Source organism: Vidua macroura, chromosome 2, assembly GCF_024509145.1.
Source record: "Vidua macroura isolate BioBank_ID:100142 chromosome 2, ASM2450914v1, whole genome shotgun sequence".
Taxonomy (NCBI): domain Eukaryota; kingdom Metazoa; phylum Chordata; class Aves; order Passeriformes; family Viduidae; genus Vidua; species Vidua macroura.
The window spans coordinates 74,802,759-74,830,655 of NC_071572.1; the positions used below are offsets into that span (position 1 = coordinate 74,802,759).

The window sequence follows — 27,897 nt, forward strand, 5'->3', positions numbered from 1 at the left end:
AAGAGATTTGGGGATTATTAGGGAATATTTATTTGGCAGGAGAAAGCAAAGAGGACTTGATGAGACTTGTAAGAGATAAGTCTATTAAAAACATTGTTAGCAGAATGAGCCAATTAAGTCCATATCCCCAAAGCAAGTTGGCAATCAGTTTTCAACACCTGTTTTCAGAACAGGGCTTGCAGAGTTTAAACACATTGTTTAAAGTGATGTCCCCAGAACCTCTAGGTCAATAAACACAAGGTAAAAATGCACTTTCAGGACTGCTTACTGTGAGCATTAGCCATAGCAGATGTGATTTTCAACCAGCAGCATTCAACACCAGGTGGAGGAGAGCTGGGCATTCTGTCCTGCATGGAGCATATCAAAGCCACGTGGCCAACAAGTCGTAGACTGCTGAAGAGAGCAGGTCCCTCCTGACTAGTAAAAGTAAGAAATAGAAAAGTCCATCCAAGATAGTTATGAATCTATATTTATTTACAAAAAAAAAAAAAAAAAAAAAAAAAAAAATCACATTTCCTGTAACTCAAAATGTGCTGAGCACTACTTATGTACTGGGACACTGGGACATAACACTTACAGCCCCTCAAGGCTTCCTAGAGGCTCATAAGGATTTCCAACTAGGATCTCCTTGACTTACAGGATCTAAAGAACGCATCAAAAGCAGTCATTTGAAGCATTTATTTCAGACTCTCTATTAGCAGGCACTCTCTAGCATAGGATATCCTTCCTGAATAATTAAAACATAGAAAGGTCACATACAGTCCTCATCAGCAGAGAAATCCAAGAGCCTTGAGGTGGTTGAAAACGTTTTTAAGCTTTACACCATGGAGTTAAACTGCATCCAGCAAACACTCTTTCTCCCTAGGCCACTTGACAAGATCCTGCTTTCACTCTGAGCTACCAAAGTAAATGAGAATTTTGTGAAGCTGTATTTGCCACTGTCACTGTCTCCCCTTGACAAATTTGCAGATGATACAAAACCAAGAAGATTGGCTGATAAACCAGATGGTTATGCCACCATGCACATGGACCTTAACAGGCTGGAGATATGGGCTCACAGGAACCTCACGAAAAGTGACAAAAGAAAATGCAAAGTCTTGTACCTGAAGAGGAATAACCCCATGCACCAGGATATGCTGGGGGCAGACAGACTAGAAAGTGTCCTAAGCTCATGCACCATACAGAGAACTGACACTGCAAAAGGAATTGCATCTACTATCTCTTTACAAAGGATTTAATGAAACAAACACGACAGAAAAAAATAAAAATATCTAGAATTCTCAAAGTGTTGTGCAAATGCCCTTGACATTTTTTGAGAGGGAAGAATAGAAGATGACAAGTCCAGTCAGAAGTACTTTGCTTTAAACTGTCTTAGACTGCACAAAATAAGATTGTATTTGCACAACAGGATTCACAATATGCATCCAATGTAGAAATGAGGCAATACACAATGGCATGGTGCTTTGAGTGCTCAGCTGTGCAAATAGAAGCTTTGCATCAGTGAACACAGATGTCCCTCCCATGACTTCATCCTATACATCCAAGGTCACATGGTTTATTTTGGCACATAGATACACATACGAGGACTACATGTGAAGAACAAACCAGTTCGGACTTGAAGGCCTATCCTGTTCCCTGGAATAAATTTCTCCTCCCAGTGGTCCAGTAAGTTAAATCTACAGGCATTGCAGCCTGAGGAGAGTTAAGATCTCTATTAAAGAGAACCAGAGGGTAGCAAAGAAAACTGTAATTAACATCTATTTTAGGCCATTTTGTGGGAGCAAGATAGAACCATGCTAGGAGTAAGTTAGAACTCTGAGCTGACACTCACGTCCAAATTAAAATGCCCTGCCATGCCCAGCAGGAGTCCATCAGGGACTCTAATCATGGAGGACTGTAAGGAAAGAGCAAGGGCACTATCAGAGTTTTTTTGCAAAGCCAAAGTAAATGCAAAATGGGTATCAGGCAGAAATGAAGACAGTGAGAAGAAAGAAATTCACAAAAGTCATTGCTTCAAAATGCGCACAAACCTAAAAATCAGCTGAAATCCCCCCCTTCCCAACATATATATAGATAAAGTATATTAGAATGAGCAGTGGTTTCATACCTGAAATCAATTTTTAGAATAAACCATCTAATATATGATACAACTGTGACAGTCAGTGAGTGACATGGCACTAAAACTGCCAAAAGGAATGAATACTTTGGCATCCAGTGTTAAATCAAATGCTGATAAGGTTAACTGCAGTGCAAAAGCATCTGAAAAGCAAAGCATGAGAACAAAAAGGCTTAACCACTTTCTGCAAGCAAGTCTGCAAACCTCATCCTTCAATATTTATGCATCTTATGTGTGCCTCTTACTGAGGAATTGACCCTTGCTGCAGTCAAAGGTGTAAGTACTGCTTTGGCTCCAGACCATCTAACAATAGTACATATGCAAAGCACACAAATTACATTCCCCTTAGCACAGAAGGGGCTGTGCTGCTAATGGAAAACGTGGTATTTGGAGACAATGATGAAATTTTAACAGCTGCAGCAGATTGAAGGGTGGAAGGGGGAAAGAAAAAAGAAAGAAAGTGGATAGAGATGGGGGAAACTGAAGGACTAGAATCAAACTAACAGCTGGGTAAAAACAGCCTAAAAGAGAGGTATTTTTGGAGTGCCCAAATCCTTTTCATCCCTCTTATATTTTGCCAGTTACAGCAAACGAAGTAGTAGCTCATAAATAAACTAATCAGAATTGTTATCATCAACCCTGTGAGTTCATCATTCATCACATCATGAATCTTCTTTATATAAGCACACAAATACACTGATGATAAGCACTACAGAAAACACCTTAACAGAAAAATTAATGCAAAGAAAGCCAAGCATCTACCGGTGTCAAAATCTACACAAAGAGGTTTTGCAGCTACCTAACAGTTAAAAATTCTTGAATAAGAGTCATTAAAAGAAGATAAATGAGGGAAAAAAAAATCCAGACTGTGTGGGAATGGTTGGTATCCAAAGGTCGGTGAGCCTACTTATTCACCTTTGTAGATGGTGATGATTTTGGAGTGGGACTACAGGTCTTAAAGTCCATGTATGTGTGCTGTCAGTGACTGCACTGGGTGTGAAATTGCTAGGAACTATTAAGCCAGCAGCTACTTGCTTGCTAAACAGGTAGCTAAGCTAGGTGGCTTGGCAGACACCTATGCATGTGTCTCTGGGAGTCAGACAACTAGTAGAATTGGATTCTAGAGACATCAGGGTGGTCTTGGCCACCTTTTGGACAGACTCAAATCCAGAAGTCACCTGGAAGATCTGCTAGTAGATGGACTCTACATCCAAGGCTAACAAGTGGAGGATCCACAGTGCAGGGGATGCAGGAGTGGGGGGCTGTCTATGCTTGTCTGGAGTGAGAGGGTCTCTACCAGAAACAGGAGGGGGCCTGCAGCCCTGGGGACTTGTATGTTCAGGTCATCGAGAAATCCCAGGCAAATGGCAATTTTCTCTTTTTCTGCCTCAGAAAAACGAAAACAAAAAACCAGCTCTCACCTTGACAAGGAGACAATTTAAATGCTCATGTCACCTACAAATTCCAGCATGTTCCTACTATGTCAGTTTGACAACTTATTTAAGTAACAGAGGAAACCATCATCTAGTGATGGGAGGGTAGGAATGAGTAGAAGATGGAGGAGTTAACTCCATGGCTACTTCCATGCAATCAATATTCAGTACTAGGTAGCATCAGAGAAATTACCTCAATTCCATAGATGCAACAGTACACATACTCAGTGCTGGCAACTTCAGTTTGGCTGTACATTCTGAAATTGCAGGGTTGTTGTACTAGTAAACTTAAGAGGGTGGGAAGGGAGTGGAGATTCTGATTCTGACTGTGAAAAATAAGCTTGAAAGAGTGAGCTTTAATGGGAAATAAAACAAAGGCAAAATAGATTTAAAATCATGAGTGGCAGAGAGAAAGGACAAAGCTTTACCCTTTATCCCCTTATTTCCTATCTCTCTTTCCCTCGCTTCATACAAACACCAATCTTTCTTACACCATACTGCTGGTGCATCTAAATTTCTAGCATAGAGGAACAAATAATTTAAGTAAATGACATATATATATATATTTTTAAAATCTTCTGAAGGCATTCTTCACATGGCTTAAAAGCAAAAAAGAGACTTGCTTGGGTTTTTTCCTCCATCCCTTATTTTCACGTTATACTTTTTACATGAGCAGTGGAGCAGACAAAGAAGGATCAAAAAAAGCAAGCCAGAGGAGGCCATCCTTAAATACGTTACTGGTAATTATTTTGTGATTTTACGTTTACTTTCTACTGAATTGTTTCTTCTCAAGCATGCAGATAGGCTAAGAAGAACAGGCTGCAACTAGAGTAGGAGCAGCCACATTTGTTCTTTGTTCTGAAGGGAGCAGGATTAGAATAATGCATGCATGTTTTTCACCACCACTCCTTTTTTTTTATTACCTTTAATTACATTTCCAGACTATGCTGCCCTGTCCTATATATATATATATTTATGCTACATGAACAGACACAACATCTCTTTGTGTTGCCCTACATCTTGGGCACTTGCACCCTCCTGATCAAACAATGAGCTGGCGGGAAAGGGAGCTGATCTTAACTTACTGAAGAAAAGAGTTCAGTGAGACATGAAGATGCACAGTAGGACTTTTTTCCCAATCTAAGGTTATCAAAACAAGGTCCCAAAGGAGACACTGTCTCACACAACACAGTTTTTTTCAGTGCTTGCTTGTGTTTTTGTGGGGCAATTTTTGTTTTCATCTTATTAATGCAAATTGTACACCAAAATGCTTTATGTCATTAGTCAGGCGGAGACAAAAGCAGGAGGCCCACGCAGAGGGTACCTCTCAGCTGAGCCTGGAAATGAGAAGGACACTCACTGGAATGAACAGACACAGATTTCAGCAGGGCAGAGGCAGCAGCTGTTGCACTGACAGTAATTAGATTGAGGACCAGAGGAAGGGAAAGGATAGAGCCATGAAGGAACATGATGCCAAGGGACACGCTCATTTCTGAATCAGCAGGTTGTTACACATTTTAAAGGTGGGAGATATAGAGTAATTCCCACAAGAATGACAGCATCTTACTTGTAGAGACAAAAACTTGTTCAAAAGCTTTTAAACAAGTAGTGGTGATGATTTATTATGTGAAACAAAAGCACAAAATGTTGATGTTACTATCTTTTACTCTTTTTTTCATGGCAACACCATTTTTCTGCACATAGGCTACACAAAGTTATAATAGAAAAATACAATCCCTAGTAACTGGCTGCATGAGAAGAACTTCATTTTGTCAAGCTGAATATGTCAAGCCACATCCCATCCAGCAGATGGAAATACTGAAGCAGTGACTGACATAACTACTGTACCATCATCACCAAGCAGTTCCAAGAACTAGGAGCACACTTCCCCATCCCTGAATATAACCTTTTCTATTAACTGCTGCCTTAGACAGCCAGCACCTCCTGGTAAAATGCTCTTTGAAGACTATTGACTATTTCTCTCCCTCTTTCTTCACCCCCAGCTCCTGAATTTTCCTGATGTAACAGACACTTCTCAAGACACCCAAGCAATACTCAGTTGACCACCATCTGGAAGGCAATCAGAAGCTCCCTCTAGCAAATGAATATGAATCAGAATATGAATCCCACTCCTGTTCTGCAGCGGGATAGGAATGCACAGCTGTTACTACATCTCATTTCAGAGAGGCATCAGAAACTTGGCATTCATGACCACCCCAAGCACATTCTGAAACTCTGCCCTGCTCAGGTCCTCACTGGCAAGCAGCCAGGCCTTGGTGGTTGGGACCACTGTGTATGAAATGTATCAGATGGCATATTTCCTTTTGTCATTTCTGGGAACTGGATTAAGCATAAGAACTGCTGTGACACTTCATCTTGCTCCCACTGACCTCCTACCTCAAATGGAGATGGAGCATTAGTCTGTAGTCTTACAGAGATGTAGCCAACAGATAAAGCACAACCCAGCCTGCACTTGTAGCTCTCTGATGCAAGTGACACTGAGTTATGGAATATCTGATGACATTCCATAGCAGGCACATAAATGTAGTGCAGCGTGTTCACTATAAAGAAACACCCCAAACTATAATTCCTTGCTGCCTCATCTTTCAAATCAAGGAGGTGTTTAGCACTTATGTGTTAATAAAAGTCTTGTGAGAAACTGCAATAACCCAGGTTATTAAAAACAAGACTACAAAAAACTCCAGGAAGACAAGAGTAGCAGGGTGAATAGCAAATAAGTTTTTAATTAGAAATTACACCTTCAAACGGAGGTTTGTGGTTTCACAGGTCAAGTCAAAAACCATGGCATGTTGGCTGCAGGAGATTTTTGGCTTCTCTATTGCAACAGGGACTTCACAGATACCTACATCAGGTCACTCAGGGCTACTAATGCTTTGTGAGCCCACATCTAGGCAGGGAATGGTAATAAACACCTTTCTTTATGACACACTTCAGCTCTACCAGCAAAGCTTCTGTTCTTGCTGCATCTATGAATTAAAGCTCAGGTAGTCTACAGGAAAAAGTGATAAAAGAAAGAAGAAAATGGGGTATGAAGAGGAAAGAAAGGTTTAGGTGTTTTTTTCATTCTTAACTGTTTGACCACCACATTTGCACTGGCCTTTTGGTTTTATTATTACAAATAATTGCAATAATGTTTTGGCAGTTCCCTGCTCAGATGTAGTGAGCAAGAAGCTGATGCAGCATCTTTGCTGTGGACAAACATTGGGAAGTTTTGAGCTGATGAAAACAGCAATGTCCATGTACACTGCATGTTGGAAAAAAAGCCACACACTACAGAAATGATCCCTTTGGCCAGAGGCAGGGTTTACATAAGGAAGAGAAACACTACAGTTTCAATCAAAAGCTCAACAGTTTCCCCAGATGAATGCTGGAGACTATTCTAACTAAAGACTTTTTCTGTTTCTGCAGCTACCCCTTAAGTTATTTCATCTCAACTGAGCCTGAGTTCAGTTCTGGTTACAATACAAAAGAAAATTCATTTATGATACATACCTTGAAGACCTTAGTGTCAACAATTTAATTATTTTTTGTTTTGCTGCTTTTTTTTTTGCTTTTTTTTTTTTAATTATGAAAGTCTCACAAGGGTGTGAAGCTCTGTATTTTGACAGGATTGGAATGCTGGACTGTAGCTGACACACATCAGAGCAACTGACTGCACCAAGCCACACCACATCACATAGTCTGAAGCTGCAGTCTCTCTATTACTGCCTCAAGGATCTCCACTTAGAGTTGTATTCTGCAGCACTGATCCAGCCTCACATGTTCCAACAGTTTCCAAGCCACAGCCTTTGCCTGTAATGGCCTTCAACGATGCTTACAGAAAGAAATCCAAGAAGCTAAAAGCAAGGCTAGAGCTCTAATGAGCACTAGTGACTGCATGGGCAGAGCAAACTGACCACAAAGCACTACTTAGGCATTACTGCCATCAGTAGGCCAATGAAGACTTGGGGTCATTTGTCTACACCTCAGTTTTGCCAATGCAGACATGCTGTCTGCCTCAATCCCACACTTAAATTGGCACAGACTGGAAATTCATACTGTATCATCATATCAGCAAAATTCAGCTTGGCACTGTATATCTTTCCACTTAAAGAACTGATTTGAACTACAGCTTCAACAGGAAACTTACTGATATACCTATACAAATAAAAAGGCTTACAGTATAATAAATAAGCTGCAATACTGAGCTCCTGTATAGCTATTACTGCATATCCACAGTGCACTTACAACATTATGCTTTTTTCTCCCCAATTCTTACAGTTGTGATTTGTTTTCCATGATACTGAATGGCTCCTGTTCCCCAGCTTGCTGTTTGCAAAGCAGCTCCTGAAATGTAATTCACTTGGTTGACACAGTTACACTGAAGTAGCTTACTGACATTCCAACAAATTACTTGTTTGACAGTCTGCACAAGCCTCCTGTTTTTCATGTTCACCTGTGGAAATATCAAGTTGTTTTACCACAAAGACATTCCTTTTTACAATCTCATCTGTCCTGAGAAGTTCCAACTTTGAATTTTCTCCCAGGCTGCCTTATACAGTTGAACCATTAGCATCCTCCATCTTCTTTTATCATCTACATAACCTTGAGTATTACCTATCTGCTTTAAAGTTACTTTATCTACCCTATGAACTTTAAAAATGTGAACTTTGAACATTCAAGAAAGCAAATGGTGAAGAATGCCAAGACTGCAATGTAATTGTGAAGAAAATCCAAGGAAACTACTATTAGTGACATGTAACATCTGTAACAAGATCTAAGCCATCCACAGAAAATCTTGCTAACACTCAGCCTCTCCTTTTCCCTATCTAGACATGGCAGTATTTAGAAGCTTGGTTAATGACTTTCAATTTTAAAAGAGCTGACGTTCAGTCAGTGCAGGGCCACTCTAAATAAAACCACTGGCAAAATAAACCAGCATGTGGTATGACAGCTGGCCATCAGCAGGGCCAGTGGGCAACAATCGAACCTTTTCAGCAGAAGTCAGGACTTTTCACGTCCCTGATAAACGGGTTAAAGATGTCCCCAGGCATTCTGCTTTTCCCATGTGTCTGATGGAATTTAGAAGCATCAGCTGCAGTTCACTGGTCCACCTTCAAATCCTGGTTGTTCATGGGGCAACTTTAGTTGTTGCATATTAATAACATTAATTGCCATTAATACTATATTGGCAGAAGTGAAGCAACAACTCCTACCCTACCTGCTGGCTACTTAAATTAATTTTTCCCGAGGTCTCTTCTTCCCACACACTGGTCCTGGTTCTTGTGTTTGCTCTCAAAACCAACCAAGCTTGTATTTTGTGACTCAGAGTGTTTTTATCTGCTGAGTACTTCCTTCACTCTTCTGTTACACCTATAAGCCTGCAAGGTTTCACAGCCTTCCTATCTTAGACAAGCTACTATAGCCCTAACTATTGACAAATAAACCCTTTTCTTGAATACTGCATTATGAAGCAATTAGAAAGGGTCCTGATAGATCAACAGGTAGGAAATAAAAGGACACAAATCAATTTATGGGCTTGCTCCAGGAAACGTCAAGACATCGATCAAATATGAGTAGTAAAGGCAGGCATCTTCTTATCCTTTGGGCAGCTCACAAAACACAGTGGCTCCACGTTTAACATTTCTCATGCAGAGTCTGTGTTACTGCTGGCCCTGAGGAGCACATTAGCCACAGCCACTAAATGCAGGGCTTTAAAATACGGAACATGTCCATCTTAAATCTCTAATAAAGGAAAACGAGTAACAGAATTTTCTTTAAGCTGCTATCCCCAGCTTATCATCCTGAAACTCAAGACTTCCACAAAGCTGTTGCACTTTACCTTCAAGTTTACCTTCTCTCTATAATTGTTCTCGAGCAATTGTTGCCTAGCTGGGTACAAGAATTCTCAATGAGCTACCTATCTGATTTGAAGCACAAGGCTTCTGGACTCTCTCCTTCTGATTTTGAGGTGGTAAAGGGTTGAAATCTATATAAATCAGGGTGCCACAGTTCTGCATATGTACACAGTTAAAGAAAAAGATTCCCAGCAGTCAGGGAGAGGAAAGAAGAGGGACAGAGCAAGGTAAGCTTCAGGTTCAGTTTACATCCACTCAAGGTGAATAATGTAGAGATCATTGGAAAGCAGAGAGGAAAGTGTCTACACTGAATCAGCTATTCTTCTGCATGCTTTTTACTCTTGATAATCAGGCACAAAAATTTTTTTTGTAAAAACCTACTTAGATAATCAGTCTCTTTCTAATCAAAAGTCAAAATCATCCTGCTGCCAAGAATATGCCTTTTTGTTAAGACAGAAGTTTAGTTTTCAATAAATGTATCTGTGAATAGAGAGTAACTATTTGGGATTTGAGGAATTTCTATACTGTCAGTCTTCATGACTGCACTGAAATACCATCATTTCTCCTCAAGGCTCTCAGCTCATGCAGTCCTGCAGTGGCATAGGTTCAGATATGTTTTTTCAAGTGTTTCAGAATCAAGACATTATGGTTTCAAAGCCTTCTCTGTGAGCTCAAACTTCAACAGAAAACAATCCCCAGTGATCTCACCACAGAAACAAAAAGAAACACTAATTTTAAGTTGTTCCATCACATCAGGGAGGGATGACTTATGCTTTAAAAAATAAGTAGCAGAGAGTATTAAAAAAACATTTTTATCTTCCAAGCAAAGACATGTTTTACGTGAGAAAATCTATTCTCTTGACAATAAGCAATATAAAGTGAGTCTGAACTCTTATCCAGACAAAACCTATTTCCTGACCAACCCTTCCAACCTATATCTCAAATACATGCATCCTCATAGGATGTTCAGAGAACACACTGATGAGACTGTTATGTCCCAGGGCATCAGAATTACTGTGGCTGGAAGCTGCACTGGATTTCTTAATGAGCTGAAATCAGACTGTTAACAAATTATGCCTGAAGCTGGGGATGCTCTATTATGTTCTGACTGCCAGTACACACTTTCTCTCAGTAGGGACTATAAAAAATGTGGGAACTGGGTGGAAATTTCTTCTATTAGCTCCAGTACTTCTGTTCTATACCTGCCTCCAAATACACTATGAAGCTTCAAACTATTGGAATTATAGATACCACCAATTATTGCTACTTGTCTTGACCCAGTAAAAAGCCAGAAGGAGGTCTAAGGAAGAAACAAACAAAAGATAAGAGCAGCTGAGAGTGAGATAATTCCCAGCAATGTGCAATTTAGGTGAAGTCTATGAGTTCCTGGCAAACTGCCCATGAGAATGCTGCTTAAGCCAAATTGAATGCCTCTGACCTATGGATGTTTACAGAAAGGCAGCAGTCATAGAGAGCTGCAGGGATAAATGAATGGGACTAAAAAAATTAAACAAGAGAAGAAAAATCCAGGACCAGGCATAAAATTTAACAAATCCTGTGAGCTTTCCTAGCTATGGCTGAGTTATCCATGACCCTGAAGACAGTATGAATACTTAAGTATTTACTGATTGTTGAGTCAATCATTCATTCAGCCTAATTTCTGGTTAAAATAAATTTTAAAACCAGAAATTTTTAAATTGTGAAAATTAAGCTGCTTTGATTTCCTTTTGATAGCCTCAGACATATAGACTAATACAAGATTACATTGATTTGATTAAATGCCCATCAATCTGGCATGTCCCACATCTTAATTCTTTAGTAGGTGGTCAATTTTACAGAAAGGGAGGGGGAAAACCCACACAAAACAGGGTCTGTTATGCTTTAAAAGCTAACTGCACTTACAAAAAGCTAACTTTTTCTTTTGTGTCCTTTCTTGTTTTTTTCCGCTCTCATTTATTTTCCCTTCCTATCCAATGGCCACACAGCTGAGAGGCTCAGAGAATCTATGATCTGCACGCAAAGACAGAAAAAAAAAGTACATACAGCTTGTAAGAGACTCTGTCTAGATCTCAGCACAGTTTAGTTTCAATAGCTTCTACATGAGCACTGTAGGGTGTTAATCCAATCTTTGGTGTTTTAGGTTTTTCAGGATTTTAATAAGACTTTGGATACCATCCCTAACAGCATCTTCCTGGACAAGTTGTTCCATCTGTGACCTGAGCAGCTTTAGACTGTGCTGGGTGAAGAACTGCTTTTCCCATGTGTCAGGGCAGGGCTCCAAGGAGTGTAGTGAATGAAGGGGGCTACATCTGGCTGGTGACTGGTCACCAGTGGTGTTTTGCAGGGCTCAATTCTAGGGATAGTTCTGTGCAATGTGTTTATCGGTGATCTGGATGCAGAAGCGGAATGCACCATCAGTAAGTTGATGCTGTTGATGCTAAACCAGGAGGTGCTGTTGATTCTCTGGAGGGACAAGAGACCTTGAAGAGGAATCTGCTTAGATCATTGGGCAATCATCCCTGGCATGAAATTTCTCAAGAACAAGTGCCAGATCCTGCACCTGGGATGGAGTAACTGCAGGCACAGGTACAAACTGCGACAGGACTGTCTGCAGAGCACCCTGCACCTGAGGGTGCTGAGGACAGCTCAGTGACAGTCAGCAGAGTGTGCTCGGGCAGCCCAGAGGGCAGGAGCCAGCCATGTCCTGGGGACATCAAACACAGAGCACAGCCGGGCAGAGGGGGGATCATCCGCTGTGCTCGGCGCTGGTGTGGCCTCACCAGTTCTGGGCACCACAATGTAAGTGGGATGGGAAGGAAGAAGAATGCATCCAGAGGAGGGCAATGAAACTAGGAATGGTTCAAAGCTGCACAAGGGAAGGCTCAGACTTGACAATGGGAAGCACATCTTTACTGAGAGGGTGGTCAGACACTGGAACCCCCAGACTTCCCGGGTAAGTGATCAATGCCCCATCCTGTCTGTTTAAGAAGCATTTGGGAAATGCCCATGCTTTAACTTTTGGTCAGCCCTCAAGCTGTTAAGACAGTTCGGCTAGGTCATAGTTTTACATCCCTTCCAACTGAAATACTCTATTCTATTCTGTTTCTTTTTTAATTTTGTCTTGTAAGTTTCTTCCAAGGCTCCTGAAATCCTACATCCCTGTCCAGTTAAAATTAATACAGCATAAAGCGGTACTGTCCCCATTTAAATTCTTGCCACACCATTAGCTAGAACTCCTTATAAGCTGTTGACTCCAGAGTAATTTTCAGATCAACCAGTTCTGTAAGAATGCTATTAGAACAATATATTAGGTACTTAAGCAAAAGCTAAGTACGAATTTGTCAAGAACATGTATCAACTAGAGGTAACAGCAAACAGAACTATTTTTCATTTTCATCTCATTGTACTGCACTGCCTGTCATTGCTTGCCCCAGTCGCATCTTGCCACAGTGATGCATGAACTTGTCACCTCAAAACTGGACTGCTGTGACCTACATGGAGTGATGCTGCGCAGGCCCTGGAGCTGGCACAGAATGCTGAGGCTCTTTTATGAGGGGACACGGTACCACTTCAGTACATTGGGCTCATGTTTCAATGGTCTGTACTTGTAAGTTTAAAAATTCAAGGTTCTGATTTTAATAATTACAGCCAAACAGTATAAGAGAGAATTATCCAAGAAACTGAGCCCTGCTGACAACTTGGCTTTGGAGATAAACTAAACTACCGAAGAGGGGCATCTCAAAGACAGGTTCTAGATTTGGTTTGTCTGTGTCCACAGAGAGTTCAGCACAGTTCAAATTCATTTTGGCATGCTTTCTTATTCATCCAACCTTTCCCGAACTCTAGCAAAAGGAGGGGTTGGAGATAAGGGGTGACTGACTTATAAACAGTCCTTCATCTGCATTTAATTTGCAGATAAAGGAACTATACTATAAAAGATGCTCTTACAGGCTTTCAGTAAACACATTGCTGTTAATAACAAAATCAACCAACCAATCAAAAAAAACCCCAAAAACCTAAAAAATAAAAAATGCTTCTCAAGCAAAACTTTTTTAACAAATCCCTTTACTGTGCAGATATTCTGGACATTTCACTTGACCACTGAAGTAATTGAGAGCACAAGATTTCGCTTAGTAGTTTCTCTCTGACAGTCATCATTTGTAGTTCCTTTTTCTTGGAGATGTGCTTTGCAAAGTCTTGCCAATTTTGCTTTAGTTATTTCCAGTTAAGAACGTTCAAATCCATTTTGAACCAATGCAGTCACCAGAAATTCACAAAATCCCTAAAGGAATCAATAGGGCATAAATCACACACTGCCCATCCCTGTCACATATGCTTTTCTAGGTTTATATATAAGAACATTGTGGCCTCTTTCAACATAAAATATAATTTCTACATCCAGAAAAAACTAAAAGACGTGCCACTACCAATCCTGTTCTGTTCCTCTAAAAACATGCAATTTATGTGTATTGCCAAAATGCAATAACCTACCTCTTGATAAATCTTCAAATGTTTCTATACTCAAAGCTTCTAGTTCCATCTTTTTAGGAAACACTAAAAACAACTTCCATTATTAAAAAAAAAAAAAAAACTGAATTAAAAACCATCCCAGATATTTCTTGAAGTCTAAGGTACCTCCTACAAGTAAGAAGACATGTGAGTCAGAACTTAAGCAACTGAATAAATACATTTCAAGCAGGTTTAGCTTCAAACAGAAGGAAGAAGTGATGGGATTACTTTAGGAATACAGCTGCATAGTGCAGATGTGCTGATCCACAGCACCCAATGTCACTGAGAAATAGGTAATATCTGAATGACTTAGAAACCAGCATTCCTACTAAAGATTTCCCTTATGATTATGATGAGCTCATCTGTGAGAAATTCATGAACTGTATGACTGATGTCAGAAATAAATCTTGCAAACACATTCCTTCTTAGGTTTTTTTTTCTGTTGTTTTTATTTTAATACAGTTTACAATCACTCTTTATGACCCAGAATAAAAACTGTTATGACAGCATTGGTTGTGGGAAGCTGTAACTAATCACAAGTCAAAGCTGATCAAAAATAGAACATTTGTAGTTTTGCTTCATTCTTAAAGAGTGACCTTATCGTGCAACAAATTAAGTTCTTGTGCACTGTTCCCTCTGCCCTGCAAAATCCTCTATAAAAATGAAACATAATATTATGCCACTTGGCAATGCATCAGGACTTATGGCCTATAAAAGCTGTACCAGATGCTTCTTCATCAGCAAACTAAAGAGAAACTGGAGCAAGACAGAAGAGGCTTTTGTTATTGCTAATGCTTCCATGTTTGTTCTCAGGAGTTTTCTACCCTCAGGGAGGAAGAGACCACTACATTAGTGCCTCACAGACTTAACTAATTTACAAGGAGAATTTAAGCTATTTAGACCACCAGCCAAACCAATGCAGTGATGCTGTTGCAGAGAGCAGTCCAATTAATTTCACACTGAAAGAAGCACAGGAAAATGAGCAGTACCTACTGGCTGCTGCAGCTCTTTGACTGGGTGAGTATTTCTCAACTGATCTTTCAAAGGCAGTGGGATTATACAGCAAAATTCTTCTATTTTCCTCCTGTGACTTCCTCATACCCAGCAACATCACATTGCATAAAAGAGGAAAAATCACTCCACTGTCCTCATCCCACCCAGACAGATTGCAGTGGAGTATAGGAAGATAACCCAACATCTCCCTCACACTGCACAGAGATTTAAGGTGGAAGAGAACAAGAGTTATGTCCTACCACATCATTTTTTCACCACCTTGATTTGTTTTACTTTGTCTGCAGTGGGCTGATCAGCACAGCTCAGACAACAAGATCAAAATGAAAGTTGATGGTGCAGGAGAGGTAAATGGCAATGAACGGTAGCATAATTTTATGTCAAAAACATCAAAGCTTTATATTTTTGTAAAAATACTGTTTCCTTTAAATTCTCACACACTAGAGGAAGCTGTAATGGATGAGCAAAATCTAAACTTCTGTAAGAAATTTCTCCTGAGAGCATAAAGTAACTGCTGCCAGGACATTGCATAACCAGGCATAAAATGAAGCAAGCGACTGAAAAAGGCTATTCTTTCAATCACTCATATCTAAAATAGGAAAGCAGAAAGGGGAAAATACCAAAGCAAAGCTTAGTTATCTACTAGGACCTTTAAATACAAAACCTTAATATTAAAATATAGAGTGTCTACTACAAAGCAATTTCTTTTTTGAGAGCCGCATCCAAAGAAGGATGTCCTATTAAGCAGTCATGCTCAAATAGAATCTGCTCTCAAATGTCATCAGAAGAGCAGCGTCTTTCCACCAGGTCTATTCCCTAACATGCAGCCACAGTTTCATCTATTAAATATAATGATAAAAATAGCCAATGAAGGTTTATCAGGCCTTTTTGCCCTCTGAAGGCAATGCAGTTCAGAGAGAGGGAGCAGACATTTACTTTTGATTGTAAATCATCAAAACAATTTACAGTTGATTTAATTTCTCCACACCTCCAAACAATGAGATTGCACAGTGACAGATTCGGGCATAACCACACACAACCCCACAACTAAGCCTCACTGAGAGAAAATTTGGCCCCTGGCAACTTCCCTTCATTTGTTTTATAAGTGAAGCCAACTTAAAATCTCTTAACTTGCAGGACTGGCAGCCAGGAACAAAATAAAAATGCTATAGTTTGGCTCCTTCTTGTGATCCTGAAACAGTAACAGAAAGAAAAATGTTTTACTACTGCATTTGTTTTAATCCCTTCTACAGAAATACAGCTTTTACTACAGCAGTTGTCTGGCACTGTCCAAAAGCCAAGCAGCCCTGCACTTTGCAGAACTCTGTATAAAAAAACTAAGCAAGCATCAATCATTTTCAAAATCTGCCCTATCAGTCAGTACAGGCTGGTGAGAATGTTTGTATTATGTCCAAAAGTGTCCAGAGATAACAGATACACCCTGCAACATAAGAAAGAAATCATGGCAGAAACCAAGCAGAGTCACAGAACCTGCAGCACTTTCAGGACATCACAACAAAAAGAGATAAAGCTGTTCTATTCCCAGCTCAGGCCTTTTTCTCCGCAAGCCTTGAAGAAGTGCAACCCGTAGTTTGGCACCAGAGTCAGCATCACAAGCCAAACCACACAGTCCACCGTCTGAAATCAATTTTTTTTTTCCTTCAAAATTATAAATTATATCTTTTTTTAAATCTTATTGCTTGAGCCTACTGCTTTAGTATTTTAATTCTTCTCTCCATCTCTGAAGCTAAAGAAAAGCTTTTGACAAAAACAGACAAGATTTCCTTGTAACTACACAGTTCCAGAAACTTAGCTTGAAAGGGAAAACACTGTATCCTTACAGTCACTGCAAAGTTGCAAAGGTACAAAATATCCTTAAGAGAGGCACAGGTTAGTTCTCAGATCATGTCATCTGTAAATATGGAAAAAAATATCTGATCCCAAGTCAGAAAAGTCAGCTTTAATCTCTAACACTCTTTAAGTGTAAGAGATTAAACTCTTAAGAGACAGAGTTCCTTTCTTAAAAGCTTAATGATACTATTTTATTACTGTTCCAGACACCATTCAAAGTTTTAGTGCAAATAAACATTTGATCGTTCAGCTGCTGAAAAATGTTGTTCAACACTTGCAGTAAGTAGTAAGATTCAAAACAGGAAGAGAGGAAATTAAACCCAAAAATATACAAAAAACAACCAACTCACAAGACAGAATATATTTTTACTTTAGAGCCAGAACAGAGTTATATCCGATCTCTGACAATACACCCTTAAAACATCTTACATTTCACCCTGCTTTTTAAATAAAAATGTTTCCAATTTCAGGTTTAAGTCAAAAACTTCTTAGGCAATTTTCACATGAGCTGTGAAAATAGTAATTTTTAATTGGTTTGACCTTTCCTTTCTAAAGTCTTCATATTGGATTGTTTCCTGATTGCTGAGAGGATAGACTAACATCTGGAGGGACAGAAGTTGCTATTTGAAGCTCTGCTACAAAAAAAAAGAGATGGCTTGAAAGCAAAGCAGAGAATAAGAAAATATTAACTCAAGTATTTTGGAAACTAATTTAAAATTACATACCAACAAAAACTATGAAATAAATTGTAAATGCTGTAAGTCAAACTTTACTTTCTTGAGAAAAATTAAGAGAAGGTATCTTTAACACTTTCCCATCTCTGGCATCTCTCTGTTTCTGAAGCAAGGTGGTTCAAAATACCCATCACACAGGAAGCACAAGCAGCGTATCTTCACAGCTACTAAAATGTGAAACTATTCTCCCTCTTCAACTGCAGATCAGTTTTAACTGTGTGATACATCTACAGAGGCACAAAGAAAGCTAGAAAGTTAAAAGCTCGATTGTAAAGTTTTAAAAAAAACCTGAAAGAATTAAAGCAAATTAATTGCAAAAAAAACCCGTCATATAATAGGCAGCTAACAAAACTCCTTTCTTCGGGTAACAAAGAATGCAAGCTGCTCTCCTAAAGCTGGTTTTCTGAAAGAACTGAAGTGTTTCAGCTGCCCTCTAGTGTTAAAATGAATGCATGGGTAAGCCAAGAGTGAGGCTGAAAAGATGCTTAAGAAATTAATCATTATGGTTTATTTTTAACCACTGCAAAACTAAAAATTAAAAAGTAATTTTTAAAATACCACTGGGCCAATTTTGTCTTTAAAATTAAGGTATTCAAATCTTTCCTGTAACATGCAATTTTGCCCCACAGCAACTAATTACATGAAATTATGGGGGATCTTTTACTCAGGTTCAGCCCTATATTTTAGCTTAAGGAAAAGTTCTGCTTAATGCTAAAAAACTAAATTATTAAATTTTTAAAAGAGAAAAGAATCAATCATCTATTTTCATAACCCAAGTTGTAAGATAAGCAAATATTAAACTTAAAGAAATACTGGGTTTTATAATTCACTCTACTTAAAACAAACTGTTTATATATAAGCATGGCTGAAAAACTCTCCTTTTCCTCCTCAGGCTCCAAGTATAAATTTCAACTGGAGTTTAATTAGCATGCAGAAAAAGGAAAGCTCAGAGGGAAACCTTCTCTGGAGGGTTCTTTATCAGCAAATTAAATGAAATCTTGAGCACCAGTAACAAAACAAAGTTCATATAACAAAAAGTGAAACTTCTAAAAAAAAATTAGGTACTGATAGAAGAAATGAAAGAAAGACAGAAATGTTCTAATAGATAAGGGAAGTTTTAAGTTGTGTGTACTGCTGGCTCATGGTCAGCTTGGCATCAACCAGACAGAGCTGTTTTCCAGAGGGTCAGCATGAACTGGAGTATGAACCAGGTATTCGTGGAACACATTCCTGTGCATACGCACATGTTGTGGATGAATGGGACCAGTCAACACAGGTCAGCCAGTGACAAATAATGCCTGACCAAATGGATTTGTGGACAATGGCAGAGCAGTGGATGCAATTTACCTCAGCAAGCCTTTTGACAGTCTGGATTGGTGGGCAACTAGACAGGTAAACAACTGCCTGGAAGGTTGGGCTCGAAGAACAGTGGTTGAAGTGTCATAATCTATGCTGGGGGCCAGCAATGAGGAGAGTATTACATGGGTCTGTCTGGAGGCTTGTCCTGTTTAACACCTTTATCAGTGTCCTGGAGAAGGTGACACAGTCTACTCTCATCAGGCTTGCAGATGACAGCAAACTAGGGGATGCAGACAATAAGCTCCAGGGCAAAGCTACCATTTTGAGGAACCGAGACAGGCCAGAGAAAGAGGCTGCCAGGAAAGGACCCCTGCTTAAAAGGATTTGTGGGTACCAGTGGAGACAGGGCTAAACAGGATTCGGAATTGCAATGAAGGCTAAAAGCTTACTGTACTGTATCCACAAGACAATACACAGTAGATAACAGAAGTGATTGTTTTCCTTTACTCAACACTGTACTAAACCCAGTTCTGAGCCTCCAGTAAAAGAAAGTGTTGATCAAGGCTGTGGAACTGTTGGAGTGAGGCCCGAGGAGGCACATGAAGATGATCAGAGGGCTGGAGCTCCTCTCTGATGAAGACATGCTGAAAGCTGGGGCTGTTCTGCCTGGAGAAGGCTCCAGGAAGACCTTACAGCACATTCCAATACCTAAAGGGGGTCTGAAAGCTGGACAGAGACATCTTAAAAGGGTATGCAAATAGGACAAAGAGGGCAGGCTTCAAATTGAAGGAGAATCAACTTAGATTAGATGAAAGAGGTTTTTTACAATGATGGTGATAAAACACTGGCACAGGTTGCCCAGAGAAGTGATAGGTGCCCCATCCTTGGAAACATTCAAGCGAGGTTGGATGAGGTTCTGAGCAACCTGGTCTGGTTGAAGATGTCCCTGCTCATTGCAGGGGGCTGGATTAGATGGCCTTTAAAAGGTCCATTCCAACCCAACCTATTCCATGAGAAACCTGAGCAAGTCCTGCCAAAGGTCACCAAGTTCTCAGGGAATTAGACCTCTGGGCCTGTGAGGAAAGGCTGATAAAAATGGGCTTGCTTAACTTATGAAGGCTTTGGAGGAACACAGTAAGAGACTCTCAATTCCCAAGAGAGGGTTACCAAGAACACGGGCAAGGCTTTTTATAAAAGTATGTGGTAGGAGAACAAGAGACAAGTGAAATTGCCAAAGGACATTTAAACAATCACTGCTTTGAAGTATTGGAACAGGTATCTGAGAGACTGTGGAATCTATGTTCATGTAGATTTTCAAGAACCATCTTGACAATGTCCGTGCAACCTAGTCTGAAGTCAGCATTGATTTTGCTTTAAGTAGGAGCTGGACTAGATGACCCCTGGAGGTCCTTTCCAACCTGAATGAGTCTACAAGTGACATCACCTTATAAACCATTATAAAACGATTTTTGAAACAGCTTTAACATCTGACATATACCTATCCTAGAGCTTCCTGCACCATACAATGCACAAGGAGTGCTGGCATATGTTTACAGTATGGAGGAATGTTTGAGCTGCTCCACCCACAGCTTATCTGCTTAGTTAGCAGCATTTGTTTCAAGAAGATTTAGAACAGTGTCCCCACTCCCTCCATACGCCTCCCTCAGTACAAACATACTGATATGGGTACCAAGATGCACAAGGTCATATAGACACAGGCTTTTAACCAGGCTAGAAGCAAGCCCTTGGAAAGTTTCCATGACACAGATGGTGACCCCTGGCCTGCATATCGCATCTGTAGTGGCATTGTCCTTACCATGCCTGCTCCATAAGAACCACCATTGGCATGAAGGTTGACAGTTGTAGCGTCAAGTACCTGATCACGATAGTCAACAATGGGGCCTACACTTAATACCATTAATCTGGACTTAAAATTTATGTCAGTCATGAGTAAACTTGCTGACACAAACTCAGAGCAGCAATAATCCAGCAGGGCCAAACCAAATCACTGCCTGGAATGCAGAGTCTGATGTAATACTTGGCTTCAAGTTGTTCCCATGACTCTCAGTTACACATACAGATACAGTCACCCACATTACACAGCTACTTTTGTTGAGCAGTTTTGTGAAATCTGTCAAAAAATTCAGTGCTTTTCACACCAGTTTCAGCAGAAGGCATTACATCACAGTAAGCACACTGGATTTCTGAAGCCCAGTGAGATCTTTAGACAGACAAAGACAAATACAGTTTTAAAACATAGAATGATATTTATAAATATTTTATAGGAATGTCAAGGTCTCTGAAGTTGACCAGAGCTCATCAAGGACAGAACTTTCAAAATCACTTTGGTCAGCTACATACTTTTATGGCAGTGCTGCTGCTCTATGAACATTCTCAGCATGGTAATACAATTCTGCTGCTTGGGCATGCTCAGATACCACAACTAGCACATGGGCCATCCTTTGGGAATCTCTGAGTTAATACAGCATCTAGTCTGGCATCCATCCACTTTTGCACAACAACTCATCTAACCCAATTTCCCATCATCTTTGTTAACTGTCCTACAGCTGTGGGCAGAAAAATTCCCCAGGGGCCTGCAGCCTATTTCTTTTCTCTCTCTTTCCTGACACTCACATAAAATACACTCTGTTTTCACCACAGAAGGCACTGAAACAGGAGGAAAATGCCTCCATTTTTGCTGACTAATAAGCATGCCTCTGATCAGATGTGACCACCTTCCCATGACATGCTGACCCAGTCATGAGCTGTGCTCCTACAGTACCACAAGTTCACCGGTGCCCACAAATTTCCTGTTTGTGGACACCATGGTCAGATCAGAGCAGATGCACTACAGCACAAAGTCTGAGGGTGCTGCACTGAAGAATAGATTACATCATGTGCAGCCTTGAAACACCCAGTGCTGTCCTCAAACAGGACAAGAACCTCACAGCAGTCAGTAAAAAGAAAAAATGGCTCATACTTGAAAATCCCGAGTTGAACTTCATAGGTGCAAAATAGACTTAAGAGCTGAAATCAAGTTTTAATATCCCACGTCAATTAGGAATTCTTGCATATTATATTTTGTATTTACTACCTAACTATAACCTCAAACTGTTTTAAATGCACTAAACACACAGCCCCACCATCAACCCTGATGATGACTTCTATAATAATAACCTATAATAAGGATATGATAATATATGAAAAGAATTACCCTATTTTCTTGGTTTTACCATCTTTGCATTTCAGTGAACCTCCCCTTTCTTTTAAGAATCTTTGGAGACTACTAAATTAAAAGATAGATGGCATGCATAATAATACTATATATTTTCAATTTTAAGTATTTTATATATTTGTTCCAGTTAGGTATCCATGGAATTATGATAAATAGACAAGCCTAAGGTGAATTAGCAGATATTATAAACAGATCTGCAGCTTCATTTAATCTGAGTGCAGAGACCCAAAAGCAGACAAAGTCACTACATTATTTTAATCTATACAAATGCTGAAGATTAGTCTTTTTCTCTCTCGTTACACATCCTCCCTTAAAAGAGAAAATTTCCATGCCCAAATGACTTCAATTCTTTCCACATTCTGCTACATCTTCTCATTCATCAAAGGTCATCAGCCTCATATAATACATTTCAAGTTGGGTATCTCAGGATGCTTTAACAAACAGGAATTTGTCTGAGCTTGGCTGGGTTCCCTCAACTGCACCCTCATCCACCAGTTGTGGATGACTGGTACTAGCCAACTGTAAAGCACTGTTCCTGAACAAGTAACAATTGTTAAAATAAAAAAATTAGAGTTTAGGCTATGTATTGTTCTGGGCTACTATCAAAGGAAGCACTCGCATGAAAATACAAAAGCAGGAAACAGTAAAAAAGTACATTCCCTGGCACCAGCTCTTTGCCAGCTTCAGTCTTCACTGCATACCATATCACACCAATAAATAAAAGGTGCACTATGAGCAGCTTTAAAGCAAAAACAAATGACAAAAAACCAAAACAAAACCCAAACCAAATAGCCACCCCCCTACTCCAGAAAAAAAAAAAGAAAAAAAAAAAAGAAAAACACCCAAGCAGACTGAAGATTAAAGCATTAAACAATTGTGACAAGAAAAAAACCTTAACAAAGGTCAATGTTGTCCTTGAGACAACATTTTTATTTCAGTTGTCAGCTTTGAAAGCCAGATATATACAAATGTCAGTAAATGCAAAAGGTAAAAATTAGTACTCTTATACAGACATACTCACTAGCTTTCCAGAGATTCTCACTTTTTTTTTTTTAATTATGTACCAAAGTTATTATTATAAAACACAAGGAAGAATACCAGTTTTAATAGCATGCTGATTTACTTATACAAAACTGCAAATTATTAATTTTCAGTTCACTTCTGGACTCCTCCTCCCATCTTGCATGCCTCTGGAATAATCCAAACAGCAGCAAGGCGTGGCTGGACAAAGAGCACACTTGACACTTCTGTGTGAGGCCCCAAGACAAAAGTCAGCTCTTGGATGCATATTTCTAGTAACACTGTTCACAAGGCCTTAAGCTGAAATTGCACAGCAACCATTAAAAATTTTAACATCAAAACAGTCAAGAGGAAAGCTCATGTCTTTACACAGTTTGATGGGTGAAGGTATGGGTCTCTTAACATCTCTGAAGCGGGTCTGAATGTCTCTACTGATTGAGGGCAGCAGGTTTGTTGCAGAGCCCTGACACCTTGGCTCCTGAAACAGACACGGGTCTGCACAAGCCTGAAATTCTGAGCTTTGGGGTAGAACAGTAGGTTCAAGGGGGCAGGATGTGGTAGGTGGCTCGGGAAGGCTGAACCTTCCTAATGCCTCGGCAATGGGGAAAGGAAGGGGGAAACGCGCGGCCGGGAGTTTAGGATCAAGGGAGGCTGCGCCCTCCGAAACGTGGAGAGAGAAAACCCTGCGGGTGTGTGCCCCAGTGGACTCTCCCCCTTAATTCAAATAAAGCTGAAGGACTCTTCTGTCTCCTTCTTGGACATAAACCTCTGGCGTTTGTGGATTTTCCTGACACAGTGAACAAAAAATACGCATCATAACACACAGTCTTCAGTAAGTTCTTCCTGACTGTTTCTATATTCTTTCTGATATGCACAAAGCACGTAAGAAACAAGCAGGCAATGCTGTCAACGAAGCATACAACACTTAAACACAAATTAGACACATAAACACTATTTAGGCTAAAAATAAATCCCTGGAGATAAGGTCAACTAATTGTAGCCACTATATTTTTAAAAATATGCTTTTAAAAAAGAAAACACATTTTAAAATCAAACCATGACATCCAAAACTACCTAGTTTTCTGTTTTCGCCTTAAATTGCATGAATGCTTTCAAAAGATTACAAAAATATACTCATCACGATACAAGTTCTGCTGAGTAATTGGTATTAACATATCTATTTTCAGCAGTTTTATGTGACAAATCCATCATCTTTCAGCTTGTTTAGGCTGGGAACAATCCAAAATAACTACAGTGTCAACACTCTGTGTGTAAACATTCATTTCAGAGACAGAGCCCTTTGCAAAAGCCTGATTGTGCTTTAAGCTAACTTTCTTCCCAAATTCGAACTAATTTTTTATAATATTTTTTCTGTAAGGAAGAGTCTGTGCTTTTGCAACTGCTCCACACAAATCTGTGTTATCTGTCCTGCTCAGAGTCACAGGCACTGAATTCCATTTCTGTTCTTAGTCATGCATGGCTCACTCTCCATGCCCACAGCATCTCCTGTCACTCTCAGCACTGCTAGCAATGTAAAGTCAAGCCTGACCTAATATGCTCCCCTGGAACAGAAAGCAAAAATAAACACACAAAGATGGGCCAAATGCTAGCAACCCTGAGTTCAAATTTTACCCATCTTGCCTAGCATCAAATAGGCCACTTCACTTGCTGCTTCACCTCCTCCCAGTCCATGTGACAGGCTCTTGTTGGTTTGTGCATCTTTCAATTTCCATCTGACTTTGCTGCCTGGCATTGTTACTGAATACCTTATCAAGCCCCAAATAGGTTGTATCCACTCTCAATTCAATCAAATAATTGAATCAGGTAAGGTTCTGCGATTTGCTTGATGCAGAACATTTAGAAGACATAGTTTCCTGATTAGTTACTTCAGGATGTGAAAAACGAGGTTCATTCTCCTGGTAAAATTTACAAGTTTAATAAAGGACAATAGGATACAAAAATAAAGCAAAGTTAACGGCCAGGTGCTTGGCATTCAGCCAAGAGCACACCTGCTATTTCAGAGACACCCTTTACACACCTTTTTTATTGCATCAGCCTATTGCATATTCATAAACAATTGTGCATATTTAAACTTTTCTCCAAACTAGTTTACATGGCTTCTCCTCGGGTCCGCCTTTTTAGAGCATGCACATTTCTTGTCTGTGATAACAAAAATGGCTATTCTGTTTTTATTATCACCTCCAGCTTGGGCTTTGGTCTGTACTTTCTACAGAAGGCAGGTGCTGATAGTTGGTATATCAGTAGCAGGGGTTTTCATCATACTTTCACTGGGTATTATCCAACCAAGCAGGCAGCTCAATTACCACGAGTGTAACTATATCAGCTATTTCACTACAATGTCTAAGTTTAGTTAATAGCAGAAATAAAAACTGTATCTTTATAGCAAAGTTTCCTTACCATTATACATATAGCATCCATTTTAGTATTTGCAAAATGCCAATATTATAATATGTATTTATAACAATGAGATCTGTGCATGAGCCTCTGAAACCCACTACTGAGGGCAAACTGAGGAAATACAATAGGCTTTCCATCTCTCATATCTTGTGCTCTGTATAGCAATAGTGCATTTATGCCATAGTTTTCCCATTAATAATGCTGCTTTGTGTTAGCTGTCCTCAGATGTTGCACACCAAATCCTAGCTAGCCGACTAGCTGTTTCCAAACTCACCCTTTTTCCTTAAACATTTCTGGAGAGAGGACTTCAAAAGAGGAACCATCCTATGATACTAGGTCAATTAATCTCCATGTCAGCCTGAGGGCAATACAGAGGCAGGCAGAGAGGGAACTGGCAGGATGGCAAAGATAAAGCAGCTGAGTAGCACAGTTCAGTCAGGAACAGCACAGGGCTGAGCACGAGCTGACAGCCCCTCAGTACTGCCATGGCAGGAACACAAAGCAGGAGAGTGATTAATTAGTTTGACAAAAAGGAAAAAAACAGGATTAACAGTTATTGTTGACACCTACATAGATCCCCAACTTTTTTTTCAAAAACACTGAACTTGGCTTGGAAAATGGGCTTGGAAAAAACCTGGGCAATGACTTCTACAATCGATAATGATACACTGCAAAAATAGGATCAAGTGTATTAGGAATACACTTCTATGGCTCTGCTAGGGGGAAACCTACCTGCCTAAGGGGCACTCAGCTGCTGGAAAATCTGCAGCAACTGAACCAAAGTGCCAAGAAACACATTAATAGGGAGAAATTTGATATTGGCTCTGCAGAGGGCTGGCTGAAAAGCGTAATGTTTTTTCCTAAGTGGCATCTCTAACCTCTGTGATACTACAAATGCTTCTGCTGAGTGACAGCAGTATTCCTTTGTAAATGATGGGGAGGATTCCAGGGCTACTAGCAAGGAAAGTAATGCAGCTCCTAAAATTCCCACCTATGCCCACATGAAGCCCCAGATTTCTCTCCTACACTGAAAAAAACCATTCAGGGATTACAAGAGCAATAATTTTATGCAAGAGAAGAAAAAGCAAGAAAGAATCCACTGACAATCAAAGCTTTGCTACTGTGCTAAGATCAGTTCCTTGAGCTTCCTAAAGACAAAAAAACCTAACTGTTCACAGCCCCTCTGAAGCTCAGCTGCGTGAGTGTGATATACACTAAGCAGAAATGAATAGCTGGGTCAACAATTTAAATATAGCAGACAATAAATCCGAAATCAAAGTGGATTAGAACTGAGTATACAGAGACCCTCCAGAAAATGCTTAAGGTCTGATAATAGTAAAAATTAAAATTACTGCTTTAAGAAAATTTAGTTTAGTTCACAGCTGTCCAATAGGCTACCTCAGGAACACGTACATTGCACTATTTAAAATGAGACTTTTTTATTCCATCACAGAGAAGCAGACAACACACTGCATGCAATAAAACAGGTACCACAAACCCTGGTACCATGGACCCCACAGTTTCTTTCAGGGGCTGCAATGCCCAAGAACTGCTCTGTGGGAGCCTAGCAATAAGGACAACAAGCTAACTAAGAGCAGAAAATTGTGCTCCAACACATTCCTCCATGCCTTCTCTCACATGACAAACAAGTAAGAGACAGCCTCACCCCATCATTCATAAGGAGATTTGGTTATATGTGTGACTAAATACTCAAGTGAAAATCTTTCTCCATATTAAAAAACTTAAATAAAAATCCACACATGGTAAAGTGTCACAAATCTGATATTCCAAGGGAGCAGAAGTAATAATAAAACATGTTAATTAATCATGGGGACAAATACTCCAGGTTCAAGCAACCTGAGAAGAACCAGTGATTAACTAACAGTATCTCTGGGACAAATAATTTTCCTTTCCCCATAACTAATTTATCTTTTGCCAGTGGGGTGCTCCATACATGGAGATTTAACTTTATGGTACATTAAAGTTTAGCTGTATCGTATTACTTAGTAACTTACAGGACAGGATCATTTACAATTTTGCCTCAAGGCCTCAGAATCCAGCTTAAAACTGAGACTCTGAAAATTAAACTACCGTGATCTGGCCAAATGCCAATCCCAAGGCCACTGCCCACAGCAACTTTCTTTTCCTCAGGCTACCTTAGCAGAACTTCTAATAATGTTCCTGAAGATGTGGTCTAACATTATCCATTTAATTAGACAAGCTCTTCTTATGACAAAGAACAGGTTGAGCCAGTACTCTTATGACAAAGAACAGAATGAGCCAAGTAGTCATTCATATCAGACATGAACAACGTGTTGGCCAACTGTGGAACATCTGAGCACGTTTCACACAGTTTACAAATATGTGCCTTTGGCACAACAGGGTCATCAAGTTATTGCTATGACTGTAAGAC

General features: G+C 39.8%; 1 long non-coding RNA gene across 1 annotated transcript in view; it reads right to left on the reverse strand.

The window, feature by feature from the left end:
• Nucleotides 1–283: 283 nt before the first annotated feature.
• The window catches only part of LOC128803591 (uncharacterized), a 41,072-nt gene continuing 13,458 nt past the window's right edge, over nt 284–27,897 (reverse strand). Inside the window, exon 3 of the long non-coding RNA XR_008435766.1 lies at nt 284–417. This is a non-coding gene — a long non-coding RNA (uncharacterized LOC128803591). The remainder of the gene's footprint in view (nt 418–27,897) is intronic.